Source organism: Bos mutus, chromosome 9, assembly GCF_027580195.1.
Source record: "Bos mutus isolate GX-2022 chromosome 9, NWIPB_WYAK_1.1, whole genome shotgun sequence".
In the NCBI taxonomy this organism is placed as follows: domain Eukaryota; kingdom Metazoa; phylum Chordata; class Mammalia; order Artiodactyla; family Bovidae; genus Bos; species Bos mutus.
Genome location: NC_091625.1, coordinates 41,820,818 through 41,838,544, shown reverse-complemented (window position 1 = coordinate 41,838,544; position 17,727 = coordinate 41,820,818). Strand labels below are relative to the sequence as shown.

At 36.5% G+C, this 17,727-nt stretch overlaps 1 protein-coding gene across 2 annotated transcripts in view; it reads left to right on the top strand.

The window, feature by feature from the left end:
- The window catches only part of AFG1L (AFG1 like ATPase), a 203,917-nt gene that overhangs the window by 124,761 nt on the left and 61,429 nt on the right, over nt 1-17,727 (top strand). The window lies entirely within an intron of this gene.

Below are 17,727 nucleotides of genomic sequence, written 5' to 3'. Positions count from 1 at the left end.
CATAGTGGGTTCTCAGTAAATAGATCTGTCTTAAGGGCTAATTGTGATTTAACTCAAAGGCATGTTTCTGCTAATTTAAATTTTGATGACTATGTGCATATGAGAGGTTCAGAAAAGTTCTCGTCTCTGCCACCTTGTAAGCAGAAGTACTTTACTGTTTTTGAAGCAGAAATTAGCTAGAAAAATCACATAATTAAAATTGCATACTTTACAGTGTACCAAGGGGACTATTTCAGTTTATTATTCAGATTCTGATGATTATTATAGGAGGTTCTTCATCTGCCCTTAAGTACTTTGTCTTTAAAGTACTTTATAATTTTGAAAAATTCTTAGAGCACTTTTTTTCTGCTTTAACTAGGACTTTATCCTCTCCATTTCTTTTATCTTTGGGCTTTCCTGTCTTTTATTTTTCTGACCTTCACAAGATTTCCCTGAAGCTTTGCTACCTATTTCTCGATATGCCAGATGTATGGTACTTAGAAATTAATTTATTACTATTCCTTTTATTTTTTCAACAAATCCTTGCTCCCTGTTTTCCCACAAAATATATTCTTATGTTGAAGAATTAAAACATTTTCCTAAAAGGAAATCCCTTCACTAAAGATGGTTGTCTAAGTCATGAAATTTGTTTCTTGGTCCTTGAGAGGTCTCAGTGGAATTTACAGGAAGTGGAAAGTCTGCTTTTGCTTCAGCAGAGCCTCTTTTTCTCTGAGCTACCCTGTATTGCCTCTTCCTCTTCCTGATGAAAGTAATATAATTCTAACACATGAAAATTCAGGTTTGTGCTTTAAACATGTACTGGAAGAAGTCAGAATCTAACAACATCCCAGAGTCCAGAAAACGAGAATGTACAAAGGCTACCATGAAACTCTGGAATAGCTTTCTTAAAAATATATAAATTCTTTAATCCTCAAAGAAAGTAGATTTATTTATGAATTTTTAACATCAAAAGAGCTTTACCACAGTCTGATAATCAAGAATAGAGAGCCTGGGGGCACACCTCAGAGGGAAGGCAGATATGTGCACCAGAGAAGAATTAGGAATTAAGTCATCTCAGAAGTGGGAGAATAAAGATACCCAGATGGGATGATAGGGGTTTCATTTATATTGTTGCACAGGAGCCTTTGGGTAGAACTTCTTTCATGAGAGAGTAAAAGAAAAGTTCCTGGGGTCATGTTAACATTTCTGATTTAATTAGGTTTCATTTTATCTTGTTCCTGCAGGAAAATTTATTAATTTCCCCTCTATGACAGATTTTAATATGCCATGTTATTTATTGCCCTTTTACGACAGGAAACATCACTGCTGAGGGGTCCATAGGATGCTGCCCCTGACCATTTTGCTGTCAGTTCTGTGAAGGGTTTTGTTTTCCTAAAGAGAGGGGATCAGATCACCTTAGACTCACCCTCCTTCTCTGTCTCTTTTCCTCAGGATCTGAGTAGCACAGGTCCTTTTTTTCTGACTAAATCTGTTGAAGAAAGTTCCTGTTCAAACACTGTATCTCTACCATGCTCACATGCAAACACCCTGCCCCCAGCATGGAAGCCATGGCCTCAGTGGAATATTTTAAACTGAACTAAAAAGGGTAGAGGCAGGTGTTGGGATTTGATTTTGGATTTGATTTCGCCCTACTTACGAAGTAATAGCTTTGCCTGTATTGTTTCATGGATGCTGGCAGAAGACACAAGAAACCTGTGTCAGAGACAAAGGATTTTATTACTCTAGGCACAGATAGCATGTTGAGTCAGTTCCCTTCTCGCTTCCTAGTCCCATTAGGGAGGAGAAGAGGAGTTTTGCTGAGGGCCCAGATGGGTGCCTGCACTTGCAATGCATTGTGTTACAGGAGAGGGACTCTGAGTATGGGGAATGGACCACTTTATAGCCAGAAGCAAGCAAGACTGCTTTTTGTCTCAAGGGAGATATTGCCTCATCCCTCGAAGCTTCTTGCTACAAACACACCTTAAGAGATGATTAAGGCCTTGCATTCTTGTCCTTCTGAGCAAGCTGTGTGGGTGAGTGGGAGACTCAGAGAGGACTGTCTGTCCTCACAGGGGATGTTTACCAGACTTTTAACCTTTATTTATTAAAGAAATAAAATTTCCCTTTATTTCCTTTGATTCCTATCTGCCAAAGTCATCTACCACTTCAACAAAATTACTTCTGACTACTATTCAATTATTTAACCCCTGAATTGTTTCAAGACCATTTCAGCTCCATATATATGGAAACTATGATCATACTGAAATGATGAACATTTTATGTTACAACTCACGTACCAATGCAGAAGACATAAGAGATGTGAGTTTGATCCCTGGGTTGGGAAGATCCCCTGGAGGAGGACATGGCAACCCACTCCAGTATTCTTGCCTGGAGAATCGCATGGACAGAGCCGCCTAGTGGGCTATGGTCCACAGGGCTGCAAAGAGTCAGAAACGACTGAAGCGACTTAGCACGGCACAGCACATGTGTTACAACTTTTCAGGCACAGACCAAATACTCACGTATTTTTACCTGACTAATATAGTACATGTATTCATCCATCTTTTGAACAGTTTTAAGGAGTTTATTCTTAAATACTTTTATCAATGGAAACTTCATGTCCCAAGTGCTCTTAATTTTCCACTTGGGAAACATCTATTCCAAATAGTAAATTACTTCTAAGAATATATCTTCGAGCATCATTTAAAAAAAAATTGCTGCTAAAAATGCACAGCTTCAAGGTTAGAGCTCTGTTTTAGAAGAAAGGTCTGTGAAAACAAAGACTGGAACTCATCCATGTTGAAACTTACTCCCTTGCAATTAAAAACTTGTTTGCCTCTGATATTCCCTGCACATGTTCCCCTGCCCCCACCCGGGACAACCATCGATAAAAATTTAAAGCATTTTCTTAGCTTGATTGTCACATCTTCTCATCCCTAAAACTTCGACAGAGATCTGTCCTCTGCCTGAAAGGTTACCACCGTCTGAATCAGCAGAATCTCTAGGGCATCTTGGGGCCTTCTCCCCATCCCCCATCATTACCATTATAGGTGTTTCTGTCACAGACATTGAAATCTGCAGTTTCAGTCTTAGTTTTTCTCACCAGATATCAACCCAGTCATTTCCTGTTTCACTTCCCACTGAAGAACCTCTGAAATATCTGCAAACAGTAGCAACTTGAAAATTGCTAAGTTAGCCCCCTCCTGTTTAGACTGCGATTTGTTTCATTTCTGTGAACTAGACTGCCCAATGTCCCCGCAGCGGGCTCTGTGTGTAACTTCACTGAAACACTTGACCTCTGGTCACCTACAACAAAGTTTTTATAGTTTGATGCTAAACCACGGGCCTGCTGTACTTTCTCTAAAATCTCTCATGTATCTTTTAGAGTCTTTAACATTCAAGTTAGTCTTACTTTTGATGCTAGTGCATGGTGTCACAGTGGAGCTGTATTGGTATTGAAGAGAAGATGCCACACATTTAAAGAATATGAAATTTGTTTAGCACCAAAAGTATAGAAACATATCCATATGGAGACAGTTAGGCAAAACAGAAGACAACATAGCATATTCTCATTGAAAGTTTGTTTTCTGGCCCATTAAGCTGACAGTATAGCCCCCCTGATCAGGATGAGGACCCCAGCAGGTTATGTTTATCATTCTTGATTGAGTGGTTTAGAGAGACTCTGGCTAAGTGCCTGCCTGTTCACCAGGTATTGTTGTGTTTTGTTTACTCACTCAGTCATGTCCGACTCTTTGTGACACCATGAACTTTAGCCTGCCAGGCTCCTCTCCATGGGATTCTCCAGGCAAGAATACTGGAGTGGATTGCCATGCCCTCCTCCAGGGGATCTTCCCAACTCAGGGATCGAACCCAGGTCTCCTGCATTGCAGGTGGATTCTTTACCATCTGAGCCACCAGGGAAGCCCATTCACCAGGTACAATGACTGGATGTAAATCCTAGGACATGCCTGAATGTTCACTGTCAGTCTGTGTGAATCAAAGTTTCTCGTCCTTAGTTAAGATTAGACTCGGCCTTCCTGAAGTCTGTTCCTCACAGGGCAGAGGGCAGAATTTCTGCCTCTGGCAGTTAGAGAAACTGTCTAGTTTAATGAGGTTCAGGCTGTTGATCTGGGCATTTCTTAAGTCTGGGGAAGGGATGTTTACAGATTAAATTTTATTGTTAGCTTTATGACACAGAACATATAGGTTTATCTACTTAAGTCATCAACATAGTTATAAACTAAAGTGTGTGTTAGTCACTTATTTTGACCCCATGGACTGTACAGCCTGCCAGGCTCTTCTGTCCATGGGATTTTCCAGGCAAGGATACTGGAGTGGGTTGCCATTTCCTTCTCCAATAAACTAAAGTATTAACAAATAAAACAATACGGTGTATGGGACATGCTTTAAAATAGTCCAGGGTGGAAGAATTGAGAGGAGGTATAGATGAAACCAGAGTGGCCACGTACTGAGTGTTACATCATGATTGTCACATCAGGTTTATTATACTGTTGTTGTCTTTACGTGTATGTATGTGTGAAATTTTCTACAATAAAAAGTGTTTTTTTGAAAAAGGTTCAAGTTTTCTCTATTTTTTCTGATTATGCTAGTGAGGGTCTTATTAATCCATTCATCTTCTCAGAGAAATAGCTTTTGTTTTATTGTCTCTATTGCTTAATGTTCTATTGATTTCTTTTCATTTTGTCAATAATTTCCTTTGCTGTGCAAAAGTTTTTAAGTCTAATTAGGTCCCATTTGTTTGTTTTTACTTCCATTTCCTTTGCTCTAGGAGCTTGATCCAAAAAAATATTGCCATGATTTATGTCAGCGTGTTTGGCTTGTTTTCTTATAGGAGTTTTATGGTTTCTGGTCTTACATTTAGGTATTTAATCCATTTTGAGTTTAATTTTATATTTGATGTGAGAAACTGCTCTAATTTTATTCTTATACATACTTTGCCTATTTTTAAATTGGATCATTTGTCTTTTTATTATTTAATTTTAAGTGTCTTTATTCTAGATACAAGTCACTTGTCAGATATATGATTTGCAAATATTCTCACATTCTGTTTTTTTAAAATTTTCTTGACAGTGTCTTTGAAGCACAAAATTTTAAAATTTTAATTTAAGATCAATGTATTTTTTCTTTTGTTGCTTATGCTTTTGGTGTGTCACATTTGAGAAACTGTTGTCTAATCCAGGGTCACAATAATTGTTACCTATATTTTCTTCTAAGAGTTTTACACTTTTAGCTCTTGTATTTGTGTGTTTGGTTAATTTCAAGTTATTTTTATATGTGGTGTGAACAAATTATTTTTATATTTTTTATATATTTTTATATGTGGTCTATCTTCTCTCTGTTGCATGGAGATACTCAGTTGCCCTAGTACTGTTTGTTGAAAAGAGTATTCTTGTCCTAGTGAATTGTGTTGACCTCCTTTTTGAAAATCGACTGACTGTAAACATAAAGGGTTATTTCTGGTCCCTCATTTATATTCCATGATCTATTTGTCTAACTTTATGTCGATACCACACTGTCTTGATTGCCATAACTTTGTTCTAAGTTTTGAAATTGGGAGATGTGAGTCCTCCAACTTTGTTTTGTTGTATTTTAGAGATTGTTTCGGCTATTCTGAGGCCTTTGGATTTCCATATGAATTTGAGGATCAGCTTGTCAAATTCTGCGAAGAAGCCATCTGTAACTTTGATAGGAATTGTGTTAAATTTGTAAATCACATTGGGGATATAACATTAAGTCTTCTGATCCATGAACATGCAATGTTTTATTCGTTTCCTAGGGCTGCCATACAAAGTACCCCTAACTGAATATCTTAGAAAGTAGGAATTTATCCTCTCGTTCTGGAGATTAGAAGTCTGAAATCAAAGTGTTGGCAGCTTGGTTCTTTCTGGGCAGTGTGAAGGAGAACCTATTCCATGCTTCTGGTGAAGTTCTTGATTTGTAGGTGCATTGCTCTAGTCTCTGCCTCTAGCTTCATATGATATTTTCCCTATGTGTGTTTCCAAATTTCCTCTTTATGTAAGGACACCAGTTACCACATTAGAGACCACCCTAATCCACTATGACTGCATCTAAACTTAATTACATTTGCAAAGAGCCTAAGTAAGATCACATTCACAGATATTGGGGGCTAGTGCTTTAACATCTTTTTGAAGGACACAGTTCAGCTCATAACAGCTATCTTTCCATTAATTTTGGTCTTCTTTGGAAGTGGAAGTGTTAGTTGCTCAGTTGTCTCTAACTCTTTGTGATCCCATGGACTGGGGCCCACCAGGCTCCTCTTGTCCGTGGAATTTTCCAGTACTGAAAGAGTACTAGAGTGGGTGGCCATTCCCTTCTCCAGAGGATCTTCCCAACCTAGGGACTGAACCCAGGTCTCCGTGTACTACAGGCATATTCTTTACCATCTGAGCTACCAGCAAAGCCCCTTCTTTAATTCCTTTCAATAATGTTTTAAGTTTTCAGTGAATAAAATTTGCAAATACTTCTATTAAATTTATTCAAAAACATTTTATTCTTTTTGAAACTGGCATAAATGGAATTGTTTTCCTAATTTCATTTTTGGTTTCTTCATTGGTATGGTTTAAGAATGTAATTGATTTTTGCATATTGCTCTTATAGCCTGAAGCCTTGCTAAACTCATTTATTTGTTCTAATATTTTCCAGTAGCTTCCTTAGAATTTTCTAAATACAAGATCATGTCACCTGGAAATAGAGACAGTTTACTTTTCCCTTTCCAATCTGAATGCCTTTTTATTTATTTTTCTTGACTAAATGTCCTGTCTAGAACCTTCAGTGAAATGTTGAATAGAAGTGGTATATTCTATCATAAAGAATGGACACCCTTGTCTTATTCCTGAGCTTGAGGGAAAGACTTCAGTATTTCACCATTAATTACGCTGTTAGCTCTGGGTTTTTCACAGATGTCCTGTATTAGATTAAGGACATTCTCTTCTGTTCCTAGTTTTTGAGTGTTTTGACATTAAGGGGAGTTGGATTTTGTCAAATACATTTTCTGTTTCTATTGATATGATCATGTGGTTTTTGTCCATTATACCATTGATGTGATATATTTTATTAATTTATGTTTGGATTTTAAATCAACCTTGCATTTCTGGGATAAATCTCACTTGGTTATGTTGTATGTTCTGTGCTTAGTCATGTCTGACTCTTTGCAACCTCATGGACTGTAGCCCACTAGGCTCCTCTGTCCATGGAGGTTCTCCAGGCAAGAATACTGGAGTGGGTTGCCATGCCCTTCTCCAGGGGATCTTCCCAACCCAGGGATCGAACCCAGGTCTCCCACACTGTAGGTGGATTCTTTACCATCTGAGCCACCAGTGAAGCCCCAGTCATGGTGTATAATCCTTTATATATATTGCTGGTTTAGTTTGCTAGTATTTTGTTGAGAATTTTTGTGTTTATATTCATGAGATGTATTGGTCAGTAGTTTTCTGTTTTGGTGATATCTTTGATGATGGATGGAGATTCGTGACATTATACAGGAGACAGGAATCAAGACCATCCCAAAGAAAAAGAAATGCAAAAAAGCAAATTGGCTGTCTGAGGAGGCCTTGCAAATAGCTGTGAAAAGAAGGGAAGTGAAAAGCAAAGGAGAAAAAGAAAAATATACCCATTTGAATGCAGAGTTCCAAAGAATAGCAAGAAGAGATAAGAAAGCCTTCCTCAGCGATCAATGCAAAGAAATAGAGGAAAACAACAGAATGGGAAAGACTAGAGATCTCTTCAAGAAAATTAGAGATACCAAGGGAACATTTCATGCAAAATGGGCACAATAAAGGACAGAAACGGTAGGGACCTAACAGAAGCAGAAGATATTAAGAAGAGGGAGCAAGAACACACAGAAGATCTATACAAAAAAGATCTTCATGACCCAGATAATCACAATGGTGTAGTCACTCACCTAGATCCAGACATCCTGGAATGTGAAGTCAAGTGGGCCTTAGAAAGCATCACTACGAACAAAGCTAGTGGAGGTGATGGAATTCCAGTTGAGCTCTTTCAAATCCTGAAAGATGATGCTGTGAAACTGCTGCACTCAATATGCCAGCAAATTTGAAAAACTCAGCAGTGGCCACAGGACTGGAAAAGGTCAGTTTTCATTCTAATCCCAAAGAAAGGCAATGCCAAAGAATGCTCAAACTACCACACAATTGTACTCATCTCACACGCTACTAAAGAAATGCTCAAAATTCTCCAAGCCAGGCTTCAGCAATACGTGAACTATGAACTTCCAGATGTTCAAGCTGGTTTTAGAAAAAGCAGAGGAATGAGAGATCAAATTGCCAACATCCGCTGGATCATGGAAAAAGCAAGTGAGTTCCAGAAAAACATCTATTTCTGCTTTATTGACTATGCCAAAGCCTTTGACTATGTGGATTACAATAAACTGTGGAAAATTTTTCAAGAGATGGGAATACCAGACCACCTGACCTGCCTCTTGAGAAACCTGTATGGCGGTCAGGAAGCAACAGTTAGAATTGGACATGGAACAACAGACTGGTTCCAAATAGGAAAAGGAGTACGTCAAGGCTGTATATTGTCACCCTGCTTATTTAACTTATATGCAGAGTACATCATGAGAAACGCTGGGCTGGAAGAAGCACAAGCTGGAATCAAGATTGCCAGGAGAAATATCAATAACCTCAGATATGCAGATGACACCACCCTTATGGCAGAAAGTGAAGAGGAACTAAAAAGCCTCTTGATGAAGGTGAAAGAGGAGAGTGAAAAAGTTGGCTTAAAGCTCAACATTCAGAAAGCTAAGATCATGGCATCCAGTCCCATCACTTCATGGCAAATAGATGGGGAAACAGTGGAAACAGTGACTGACTTTATTTTTCTGGACTCCAAAATCACTGTAGATGGTGACTGCAGCCATGAAATTAAAAGACGCTTACTCCTTGGAAGGAAAGTTATGACCCACCTAGACAGCATATTAAAAAGCAGAGACATTACTTTGTCAACAAAGGTTCGTCTAGTCAAGGCTATGGTTTTTCCAGTGGTCACGTATGAATGTGAGAGTTGGACTATAAAGAAAGCTGAGTGCCGAAGAATTGATGCTTTTGAACTGTGGCGTTGGATAAGACTCTTGAGAGTCCCCTGGGCTGCAGGGAGATCCAACCAGTCCATCCTAAAGGAGACCAGTCCTGAGTGTTCATTGCAAGGACTGATGTTGAAGCTGAAACTCCAATACTTCGGTCACCTGATGTGAAGAGCTGACTCATTGGAAAAGACCCTGATGCTGGGAAAGATTGAAGGCAGTAGGAGAAGGGGATGATAGAGGATGAGATGGTTGGATGGCATCACTGACTCAATGGACATGGGTTTGGGTGGACTCCAGTAGTTGGTGATGGAGACAGGAAGGCCTGGCGTGCTGCGGTTCATGGGGTCACAAAGAGTCAGACACGACTGAGCAACTGAACTGAACTGATGTCTTTGTCTGATTTTGCTGCCAAGGTAATACTGGCCTCATAGAAAGAGTTTTGAAGAATTCCCTCCTTTTCTATTTAGATTTTGTCTTTTTCTTGAGTCAACTTCAGTGATATGTGTCTTTCTAGGAATTTTCCCATTGAATTTACCTATTTCGTTGGTACAGTTGTTAATATTATTCCCTTATAATTCTTTTTTATTTCTATAAGGTTGGTAGTAATGTTGTCTCTTTCATCCCTGATGTTAGTAATTTTAGTTTTCACTCTTTTCCTTAGCTAGAAGTTTGTCCATTTTATTCACCTTTGCAAAGAATTAACTTATGGTTTTATTATTTACTCTATTATTTTTATATTCTTCACTTCATTAATTTCCACTCTAATCTTTATTATTTCTACTTGTTTTAGATTAATTTTCTAAGAGTCTTATAGTACAAAGTTAGATTACTAGTTTGAGATTTTTCTTCTTTTTTATGTTGGCATTTATAGCTATAAATTTACCCATAAGCACTACTTCTGCTGCATCTCATAAGTTTGGTATATTATGTCTTCATTTGCTTTCTTTCAAAGTATTTTCTAATTTTCTTTTTCATTTCTTTTTTTGACCCATTGGTTACTTAGGAGTGTGCTGTTTTATTTCCACACATTTGTGAATTTTCCAAATACGTCTTTGTTACCAATTTCTAATTTCACTCTACTGTGACTAGAGAATACTCTGCATAATTTCAATTCCCTTTAATTGAAAAATTGTTTCATGGCATAGGATATGATCTTTCTTTGAGAATGTTTCATGTGCATTTGAGAAAAATGTATATTTCTTGGTTATTGAGTGGAGTGTTTGTATATTAGTCTAATTTGTGTATAGTGTATTCAAGTCTTATTATTTCTTGTTGATCTTCCCTCTAGTTCTATCAACTATTGAAAGTTGGATATTGAAGTCTCCAAACTATTACTGTTGCATTGTCTATTTCTCCTTTCAGTTATGTCAGTTTTTGCTTCATGAATTTTGAGGGCTTTGTTTCTAGGCACATACATATTTATAATTGTTATATCATCCTGATGGGTTGATAGTTTTATCATTATAAAATGTTCCTTTTAGTTTCTAATCACATTTTTGTTGTTTTAAAGTCTGTTTTGTCTGATATTAATAGTGGTTGCTTTTTTCATGATATATCTTTTTTTCATTCTTTTATTTTCAACTTATTTGTATCTTTAAATGTAAAGCATATCTTCTATAGACAGCATATAGTTGTAACTCACCTTTTTATCCAGTCCACCAATCTTTGCCTTTTGATTAAATTGTTTAATTCATTCACACATTATGTTATTACTGATATAATTGGATTTACGTCAGCTTTTACTTTTCATTTTCTGTACGTTTCATGACTTTTTGTTTCTCTGTTCTTCCTTTACTTATTTCTCTTACATTAAGTACATGTTTTTGGTGTAACATTTTCATCCTTTTAATAATTTTTCCATTATATTTTGGGTCGTTTTTTTAGTGAAGAACTTTTATCTCTATGAAACATATAAAATATAATGTTTCATTCAAACTGAAATGTCTCAAATTCAAGATGAAGTATTGTATGTTGCTATATGTTTTGATAATTAAAATATCAGTAATGGTAATGAATCTTTACTCTAAGGCCACCTGTAGGGAAAAGATAATTGATTCTCAGAAGTAATTTACACAGTAGTATCATTGTCATAAGAACTCCTATTGATATTTTATCTATGAGTAACTCTGTGTGACACTACAAGCTTACAACTGTATCAGTTCAGTTGCTCAGTCATGTCCAACTCTTTGAGACCCCATGGACTGCTGCATGCCAGGCCTCCCTGTCCATCATCAACTCCCGGAGTCTACCCAAACTCATGTCCCTTGAGTTGGTGATGCCATCCAACCATCTCATCCTCTGTCGTCCCCTTCTCCTCCTGCCCTCAATCTGTCATGCCCTTCTCCTCCTGCCCCAATCTTTACAACTGTATACTAGTAAAATATAACAGTATCAATTTTCTACTTTATGTACTGTAGTCAGGTAGGCCGTTTATTATGTCTTTCAAAAATCACAAAATTGTCTTATTTGGTGTAATTTATATGTGTGTTAAAATTTATTAATTAATTTTATATTCACTTAAGGACTCCTGAATTAAAATGTCAAGGATTTGAAATTTGAATATTTGAAATATTTGAAACAGCAGCAAAAGAAGTCCATCTTCTATGTATTTCAGTATCAGTTTCCATTAGTCAGCTCAGCATACCTTTTATCATCTATCCATTTATTGAACTGTAATTTAACAGCATATTACAGTGTTTGTTTTTGAGCATGCTAGACAGGACCAGAATGGAGCTGGCTCACCATTTCCAGCTAAACATATTGACAAAAATGTTCAGTTGTATGACTGTACTCATCTAGTAAAGTATAAATAGGCTATGTATACAATATGTACATGTGTAGATAATATATATACTTACACATATAAAAGTACAGAGGAAAGTTGCTAACTTTCCTTAGCATTCTTATCTTGTTATTTCATCTTCAAATATATCACATTTATAAGTAAAAATCTTCAACTTAGGTCAAGCTGATCTGGCAAAAGTCCTATGTGTTTAGTTAATTTTGCTGTGTACCTTTTTTTTTTAACCTACTAAAATTCCCTGGCCTCTTTTTCTGAGGTGGATGTGACTATCTTCTTCACTTAAACAGGAGTTAGAGATTCTTATTCTCCAGCTTCCTTTTTGTTTTTATTGTTGTTGTTTAAAATGTTCAATTCTTTTAGCCTTTCTGAAATTTTAAGAAAAATAATTATGTTTGGATCTACCAAGTTGCAGTTTTACATGTTACACCATTGATTTATTTGTGGGCAATGTAATATATAGATTTAGTAGAAATTTTATATGGAGAGTGGGACTGAGAAGGAGGGTTGAAGGTCTGGAATTTGAGAGTTAAAGGCACCAGATCCTGCTTGCTTGCATTATACATAGGTCAAGATTAATGGAACCAGTTAAGTTACTCTCCAGGTGATTGAGAAGGGTGGGAAATTTAGAGACTGAAATGGATCTCTGCACAATCAATTAAGTCTTTGAGTGATTGAGAGGAAGATAAATACTAGGACAAAAATCCATCCTAACAACTGATTCTGTTATGTAAAACAAACCTACAGGATTTGAAATGCAACCAAGTCTGTTTTATATTAAGGCGAGTATAAACCAACTTAATCTTAGACCTGCCTCCAGCCCCAGATTATGTTTGGTATGAGCACAAAGAGCTGTACAGCGTGAATGCACAAGGAATCAGTAGAGTGAGAAGGCTCACTGCCAGGGAAGTTTGGCACAAGAACTCTAAGAGGAAGGGGAAATTTCTCCCTCGTTGAATCAACTTTGGCTCTCTGGAATAGAGAACATGAAGAGAGAGGCACCAAGGAAAGCCAACTCTATTCTACTTGTTGATACCTTAACAAGCTGTTGATTTTTAAAGGGGGATAAAGGGGCAAAGTGTGGGTAGCATTCTGTTCCTCTGAGTCAATCCTAATGAAGTAGGAGGTTCTTGAAGAAATTAATTTCCATTTAAATTCATGTGTGACCCTCTTCTAGAAACCTCCCCTTGTTTTGGAATTTTTGTTGAGAATTTCAAACAATTCAGCAACAATAAAGTCTCTTTTGACATACTCTATTTCTTGAGTGTAAGTTTTATGTCAAATGCCTGATTTTAGCCATAGAAATTTTCTCAAAATTGAGATAACTGATTACTTTTCTCTCTGTTTACTAATTTATTGTGGAAAAATAAATCACAATTCTCATACTTTTGAAGCAGTCAGGCTTTTAATCCAGGATTCCTATAGTTGTTGATGCCAAATTTCCTGGCAATGAAATAGTGGTCGATTCCAGGGCTTTTCTGACTTAAAGACACAGTAGTTTTTACTTGACAGAAAACTCTACTGCAGTTTCTGAGTCTAGCATAAAAGTGACAGAAGCAGTGAAATCGGTGGATTTTACCCAGAGCATTTAGAACAGAGGAAAAAGTCTGTGCTCTGCTTGGGTCCCTCATACTCCGACCCCTGTCAAGAAAGAACGTTGGAAAAGAGTGACTCTGCTTCTTCAAATATGACTTAATTCTCTGACCATAGTCACCTTTTGATTATCTGTGAGCAGATTTTCTGTTTTGCATCTCATCTACTCTACCGAGGCATCCCACTGATGGGGCAGTTATCCAGAATTAGAAGTCCCTTAAATTCTTTATCCCTACTCACTTGTAGGAGCTTATGGTCCTGTCTTCCCTTATGAGAGAAAAGGGAATATGATTCAGAGCATCTGAGCTTAATTCCTGTATTTTCTCCTGATCATTTTGATGCTACTCAAGTCACTCTTCTTTAAGATATGCCTCTGTGGTTAAAATTGAACTACACAAAGCTGAACAGAACACATTCTTCCATCCATGTGACATGATATTCTTATAGCCCCAGAAGAAAATTCTGAATTTAGCTCCCCTTTTACAGTGAAAAAAATTATGTTTAATTTAGTGGCATCTTTACGCTGTAGCTTTTCCATGCAACTGCTTTTGACTACCAGGCTTCATCCCTCCTCAGTTTTACTGGTTAGGCTGGAATACTTTCAAGTATGTTTGTAATTTGAGAGTAATTTTAATCACTATTTGTATTTCATATAGTCTATATCCTTGTGTGGTTTTTGTATATTTGTTTTCTGAATATACCTGTTGGCAACCTTATATTGTATGTTCTAAACACTAGTTTTGTTTTGTTTTGAAGCTGGCTGACCCTTAATCTTTTTTGGAACTTTACAGACATGATTGTATTTCTGAGAATAGATTTTTAGTGTAAGATAATGCTGCTGTCTTTTGAAATAGTTTCACTGGAAAACTGACAAGAGGGTCCTGGAGTTGCAGAATCACTGCTGTTACTCTTGTTTTTCTCCATTATAAGTGCATTTACCCCCACCCCCCTTTTGGAAGTTAAAGACATTTTCTCTGGTTGAAATTTTTATAATAAAGTTACATTCTTGAAATTTACTACTTAAAAAAAGTCAAGCGATCTTAGGTGTTTTAAGAATAGATTTGAAAATTTTCATGTATATCATAATGACATTTTACCAAGAAAATGCTAACTATTGCAATGATTAAATCATATTTGTATTTTTATTTCCTTTCTAAAAATAATTTGAGGCAACTTAGATTAAAATTATTTATCATATGTCTACCATAACCACTAAAATGGAATATAAGGAGAACACCAAGTGTTGGCAAAGATATGGAACAAGTAGAACTTTTTGTGCACTGTAAGTGTGGGAATAAATTGCTTCAACTCCTTTGGAAAGCTGCAGTATCTGCAGTAGATACTGGTAGTATCTACGAAGCTGAATGCAGATTTAGCCTATGGATAGCAATTCTACTCCAGCAAACATGTATAAGAAGTTTACCAAAAGGCTCATACTAGAATGTTCACAGTAGTACTATTCATAGTAGCCCCAAGCTATAAATTACACAAATGCTCATTGTTAGGAACTGAATTGTGTTCCTCCAAAATTCATAGTTGGAGTCCTAACCCAAATGGAACTGTATTTGGGGGTAGGGCCTTTAAGGAGGTAATTACTTACATGAGGTCATATGGGTGGAACCCTCATCTCATAGGACTGCTGTCTCTATAAGAAGAGGAAGAGACACCAGAGGAAAGACCACGTGAGGACATAGCGATGAGATGGCCATGTGCAAGCCAAGATGAACTTCAGAAGAAATGAAACCTGACCACAATTTGATCTTAAGACTTCCATCCTCCAGAACTGTGGTAAAATATATTTCTGTTGTTTATGCCACCAGTCTGTGGTATTCTTTTGTGGCAGCCCTAGCAGACTAATACACTCATCAACAGTAGAATAATAAATTGTGGTGTTTTAATGCAATAGAATATCACCGTACAGAAAAAAAAAACTACTACATACATCGATAAGGATGAATCTCACATAATATTGAGTAAACAAAACCAGACACTTGCTATTAAAGGAAATGAATTTATATGAAGCAGTATGTATCCTAATACCCAAGTTGAAAATGTTTCAGGACACACTGTCATTGATTTGATCAATATCGGTACAAAATGAAAGACATTTTCCTATGTCTGGAATATATTTATTAACCAGAAAAGGTCAGGACTATCAGATTTGGTAATTAATACTATGTGTTTTTGGAGGAGGCAATGGCACCCCACTCCAGTACTCTTGCCTGGAAAATCCCATGGACAGAGGGATTTAAAAAGCCTTTAAAAATAATAAATGTAAAAACTTTAAAAAATGATGACTTTCACATATTAAATTTCTGATGTATTTAAATTTTAAAATAATTTTGTTTAGTATTTATTTTGTGTTAATATTTCCTTCTAATGTTTTCTACTATCATAAGTCTATCAGGTAAAGATCATTTTCATACTATTGAAATACATAATCTTGTCATAGTATATTGACTCATACTAGTGATAAGCCATGAATTTATTATTATTATGAAGTTTTTTGGATTGAAAACTGCTGAAACTTTTAGTATAACCCTATAATAAAAAATGATTCATTGTTTGTTATTATGGACACTCATTATTTGAGGACACATGAAGTATTGTGATAAATACAGATTTCAGAAATTTTCCAGATTGATATCTTTTGGCAATTTAGAAACACTTTTTCTGAAATTCCCCCTGATTTTCCATCTCTGTGATTACCTGCTACTCTCCTCTGGTTCTTCATGCTTTAAGAACTGTAGGTTTTCTATTGGGATTTTAGTTGCCCTGAGCAGTACTGATTTTATTGTCTTTAGTCTGAAAGCTATAAAAATGAGTAGCATGCCATTTCCCCCTTCTCCCAAGGGTGGGCTTCTTCTAGAACCTACCTGCTCTGTTCACTTTCCAGTGCCTTCAGGTTACCTGTTCTTGTACCTTGTGCAGAGTTTACAGCCGTCATCATCAGGAGAGTCAGCTAGGGCAGAGCTTCATCCTCCAAGCGGTGTAACTCTTCTTTCTGTTCTGATAGAGCACCTTCCACTATCTTCCTGAGAAGACTGCATGGGAAATATATCTTTTTGAGGGCTCATCTGTCCAAAAATGTCCTTATTTGATTTGATTAATAATTTGGGCATGAATAATTTGACATAATTTGAATATTCCCTTCAAAACTTCTAGGCACTATACCATTATCTTCACATTTCCATTATTGCTGTTGTGAAGTTTGATATGCAAGTTTCTTGATCTTTTATGTTTGACCTGTTTTTCCTTTGAAATTCTTTAGGATACTTTTTATTTATTCCTACTTTCCTGAAACTTGATGATAAAGTGCCTTAGAATGTTTTTTTCCTCCCCTTCTTTGTGCTTGGTATTCATTGGATTCTTTCAATTTAGAAAATCATGTCCTTCAGTTCTAGAAAATTTAATTTTCTTTTTCTTTGATAATTTGGTTCTTCATTCCCCCTAAGACCCCAGACTTTAGAATGACTCCCAGTTAGATATTGAACCTTCTGGATTTATCTTCTAATTTTTTAATTTTCTATTTTATTTTCCATCTTTTTTTCTATTTCTGCTATATTTTCTGAAAGATTACTTCAACCTTTTCCCTTAAATTTCTCTTTTTTTTAGCTTTTTATTTTGTACTGGGATATAGCCAATTAACAAACAATGTTCTGGTAGTTTCAGGTGACCATTTCCCTAAACTTCTTATTTAGCATTCATTATTCAGAGCTCTTTCTTAGGCCCTAATTGTCCTTTTGGTTTATAGCATTTATGCAGTACAATGTGCCTATATGAAAGGCATATTAGAGTATAACTTTCCCCTTTTGGTCTCTGTATTTTTTTCTTCTCTTCCTCCAAGATCCTTTTCTCTATTTCTTTATGTGATGTTTATCTTTTATCCTACAGGATTTCCTTAAATGCCTGAAAATGCTTTTGTTGTCTGTTCACCTTAAAAATGAAGCTGATTAGGAGTTTGTGTACATAGATGGGGTTTTATTGATTGGTGGACCTAACTAGAGGATAATAAGGTAGCAGGTCAGGTTTTCCATTGAAGAACCCCCAAATGTCAGTATCAGCAGGTCTTTATTTTTTTGGCTATTCAGTTTCCTCCAGAAAGTTGTCTCCAGTCTTTCTGTCTACTTCTTGGGATGGACGCTTCCTGGACTGGTAGGGTTCTGGATGCTGAAGAGGTAAGGACTGTTGGTTTCGTTGTTTACTTTGAAGAATTGCAGTTTAGTGACTTTCAACCTTTCTCAGTGTTAAAACTGTCCCAGACAGTAAA